This window comes from Erinaceus europaeus, chromosome 11 (genome assembly GCF_950295315.1).
Source record: "Erinaceus europaeus chromosome 11, mEriEur2.1, whole genome shotgun sequence".
Taxonomy (NCBI): domain Eukaryota; kingdom Metazoa; phylum Chordata; class Mammalia; order Eulipotyphla; family Erinaceidae; genus Erinaceus; species Erinaceus europaeus.
In genome coordinates, this window is record NC_080172.1 from 79,116,030 (window position 1) to 79,120,957 (window position 4,928).

Sequence of the window (4,928 nt, forward strand, 5' to 3'; positions counted from 1 at the left end):
TCTGTATCCCATACCCTCCATTGGAAGCTTTCCTGTTGTTTATCCCTGTGGGAGCATGGACCTAGGATCAATATGGGGTGCAGAAGGTGGAAGGTCTGACTTCTGTAACTGCTTCTCTGCTGAACATGGGTGTTGGCAGGAAAGTACATACTCCCAGCCTTTTTTTATCTTATCTAGTGGGGCAAAGCACTGGAGAAGTAGGTTCCCAGGACACATTGGTGAGGTCCTCTATCCAGTGAAACCACGATGGCATCATACAGCATCTGCACCATGGTGGCTGAAAAGCATTAAGATATAAAGCAGAACACATTGTTTAATAATCATGAGTCTAAAGGTAAGACTATAGGCAGATGAGATTTGGTGTCTCCATATTGAAAAAAGCTAGCAGGTCTACTTTAGATATATTCCAAGAAGCCCATGACTTTACTAATACTTGCCTTTAGAATGACAGCTAACATGCAGGTGGACTAATGGTATTGTCTGGGGAGATGTTTTCAGAGTTGGAAATAGGACTAGAAATCTGGATCAGGGAAGAGAGTAGCTCCCAAATATTGGAGAAATATATAAATATTGTTAACTTTAAACTCCATCAATTTGATCTGGTCCCATATTCAGCACTGCAGGCTGTGTAACCTCTGCATCCCTGCAGGTTTGAGTTTGCATTCTATAGTCACAGCTAGGAACAATCTAGGTTGCACTCATTACAGGACCTATCTTCCTTGAGTGGCAGAGTATGTTGACACAACCTCCCTTCAGAGAATGGGGCAGTCCCTACCAATGTTGACCCACATTGAGAAAAAGTTCCTATAGAGGCCCACAAGAGGGTCCACTATGCTATTCCTGATGGAGATGACCAGTGATGGTGGAGAGAGGGATTTGTTAGAGGTTTAAGCCCAACATGTCTATGTGGGAATCTCAAGATTCCCTGACTAGAGCCCTGGATGATGGGGTGGGCTGGTAGTAGACAAAGGAGCCATCATTAAAATATGACAGTCTCTTGCCCTTATCCTACTGCTGTACTTGCTAATACTTCTCTGTCAAGTAACTGGATTAATCAAAAGGCTAAGCTTTATTAGCTAATAAAGAAGGTAAAACTAGTTTTTACATGAGAAACTGGGTTAACATTTATGATAAAAATATGATGATTATCCAAAGTTCTCTTTGCTTTGCTTTGATGTGCTTTAGCTAATATTAATGTAAAATTATTCTGCGGGTAACAGAATATCCATAAACATCAACTTAATGGGGTGCCCAGTGGTAGCACATAGAGTTAAGTGCACTTGGCGCAAAGCACAAGAACCGGCATAAGGATCCTGGTTGGAACCCACAGCTCCCCACCTGCAGTGGGGTCACTTCACGGGTGGTGAAGCAGGTCTGCAGGTGTCTGTCTATCTCTCCCCCTCTTGGTCTTCCCCTCCTCTCAATTTCTCTCTGCCATATCCAACAACAACAGCTATAACAATAACAATTAAAAAATAACAAGTGCAACAACAAGGGCAACAAAAATGGGGAAAATGGCCTCCAGGAGCAGAGGATTCATGGTGTAGACACCAACCCCAGCAATAACCCTGGAGGCAAAAAAAAAAAAAGCAATTTAATGGTATTACCCAAACTGTAATAATCTGTGATTTATATATTTTTATTATTTAATTAAGTCATTGCTGTGAGCTTCACCATGCCAAGATGCCTTCTTCAGATATAGATAGACAGAGAGACATAGGACAAAGGTAAAAACACCACAGCACTTTCTTGTCTCCAGAATGGTGGGGGTCAGGTTCAAACTCAGTCACACACATGACCTAACAGGCACCCTCCCAGGCTAGCTATCCCACCAGCCTGTGATTGTCTTGCACAGATGTTTGCACTGACCCATAAGAACTGTTGTACTCTAATTTGTTTTCTCTTATTTTATCTCTGTTTATGTTTATCTCTGTCTCACCTTGTGATCAAAAACATTTTTAGAATTATCTGGCTTTAGGAATATAGTCATTTATATAATACAGAAAACTGATGACAAGGTCCTATACTGTTATGACATAGTTTAAAATAAGAAAGAAAAGAAAAGCATGTGTAGTACACCTGGCTGTGTGCACATGTTATAATGTTCAAGGACCTGGGTTCAAGGCTCCAGTCCCCTCTTGCAGAGTAAAGCTTCATAAGAGGGGAAGTGGTGCCGCAAGTGTCTATCTATCTCCCTCTTTAGCTCCCCTTTACAGTTGGGCTTCATTGACAATGTAACAGACTGAGATGCTTTGCTGAGAATATAGAATTGTAATGGGGTCGGGCGGTAGCGCAGCGGGTTAAGCTCACATGAAGCCAAATGCAAGGACTAGCATAACGACCCCGGTTTGAGCCCTCCCCCCAGCTCTCCACCTGCAGGGGAGTCGCTTCACAAACAGTGAAGCAAGCCTGTAGGTGTCTATCTTTCTCTCCCCCTCTTTGTCTTCCCCACCTCTCTCAATTTTCTCTGTCCTATCCAACAAAAATGACAGCAATGACAACAATAATAATAACAACAACGATAAACAAAGGCAACAAAAGAGGAAAAAATTAGTCTCCAGTAGCAGTGGATTCATGGTGCAGACACTGAGCCTCCTGGAGGCAAAAAAAAAAAAAGAATATAGAATTGGATTTTATTTGTGTAAAAAAAAAAGAGGAATTTCACAAAGTATTTTATGTTCTTAAAGTCAGGGTGAACAGAAAAATTCAAAGACAAGCCAACAAAATAATGGAGTGACAAGTTAAACAGTGAGATAAGAGTTTTTAATGTTTTTTTACATTGCCAATTATTTAGTATACTTCAAATTCCAAATAATAGAGAGTTCATGAACTTCCCAAAAAGAGAGGATAAAATTAATATTACTTTTTTCCCTATCATTTTACTTGAAAGGTGGAGGAATTACAGCATAGCTGTTGACACATGGGCACAATTTTTCATCTCCCTGTCATAGATGCCTGAAAAACTCTTATTCCCAACCTAGGTCCTTTTCCACCATCATGCTAAATGTGGGAGTGTTAAACATTGTGTTGGGCACTATTCTTTCACTATTCCTTTGAAAAGGAATGGTCTTAGAACTTCAAGAAGTTCTAAATATACTTGGTACAATTATATCTAATAGGATGTTACTAGAATATCTACTCAGACATCTTGCCCACCACAGATCAGGTAATAGGCTTAATGCTTTCAAGTAGATTAATTTGTTTGATTTCAACAATACAGTGAGAGAACAAATAAAGAAACTAAAGTCTTAAAATTATAATACTGCTGACCAGTAAGAAGCCTCAGCAGTAATCTGAATGCCTTGCATGACTAGGACCCTGGTGTTAGTCCTCATCACAATATAAAATGGCAGAATGCTGATGTGTTGTCCCTCTTTCTCTCTCAGTAAACAAAAAGAAATAGTTTCCTTTTAAATGTTGTAAAAGTTATTAGAAAAAACAATGTCCCAGACACAAATAAAGGGATACAGAATATCACTTTACGGCCTTGCTCAAATATGCTGTCTAGAGTGAGGCCTGGTTAGTCAGAAGCTTTCAGCCGCTAGAGAACATATGGGGTAGTGAACTAAGAGCAAGGCTGAGGAGTGAATTCCAGTGAACTAACTGCTTGTGGTCACCTGAGGCCAAGGAACTAAACCTCCCAGAGAATGCAGTCTCTGGCCAATGCTAACATAGCATCAGTATTATGCCTATATTGAGTCTTCAGAGAAAACAAGACCAACAAGACCTACAAACAAAACAGAAGAGCTCTAGCAGCAGTGAGAAGAGTGAGTTACAACCTAAGCAGGAATCCTCCATAGGCACTGCCTGTCTTCAGGACAATCTTTTTTTTTTAATTAATTTATTTATAAAATGGAAACACTGACAAGACCACAGGATAAGAAAGGTACAATTCCCACCACCAGAGCTCCATATCCCATCCCCTCCCCTGATAGCTTTCCTATCCTTTAACCCCATGGGAGTATGGACCCAGGGTCCCCATGGGGTGCAGAAGATGGAAGGTCTGGCTTCTGTAAGTGCTTCTCCACTCAACATAGGTGCTGACAGGTCTATCCAGACTCCCAGCCTGTCTCTCTCTCTCTCCCTAGTGGGGCAGGGCTCTGAGGAAGTGGAGCTCCAAGACACATTGCTGCTGTCATCTGTCCAGGGAAGTCCAGTTGGCATCATGGTAGCATCTGGAACCTGGTGGATGAAAAAAAGTTAACATATAAAGCCATAAAAATTGTTGATTAATCATGAAACTAAAGGCTGGAATACTGCAGATGAAGAGTTGGGGTCTCCGCTTTAGAAATAGCTAATAGGTCTATTCCAAAGGGCCCATGATGGCTTCATTAGTTTTTGCCTAAGCCTGACATCTGATATGCAGGTGGACCCAAGTTATTGTCTGGGGAGATGATGTCATGGCTAGAAAAAGAGCCATAAAGCCAGATCTGGGAAGAGAGTAGCTCCCAAATATGGAAAAGGTATATAAATATTGTTGACTGTAAACCCCACTGATTTGATCTGGGGCTTATATTCAGTACAGAAGCTTATATAACATCTACATCCCTATAGGTCCAAACTTCCATTCTGTGATCATGAGTAGGAACATTCCAAGCTGCCCCAATTTCAGGACCCATCTTCCTCAAGTAGAAGATAGAGTTTGTTGTGCAACCTCCCTTTGGAGGATGGAACATTCTCTACTATTGTTGATCCATATTGAGGGCAAGGTCCTATTGGGGCCCACAAAGGGGTCCATTATGTTGTTCCTGATGGAGATGACCAGTGATAATGGAGAGAGGGATCTATTCAAGGTCTAGGCTCATCATGTTTGTGTGGGAATCACAGGACTCCTCGACTAGGGCCCCACTTGATGGGATGGTCTGATAGTGACAAAAGAGTCATCATTAAAGTATACCAGTCTCTTGGAGGCCAATCATACTGTTGGT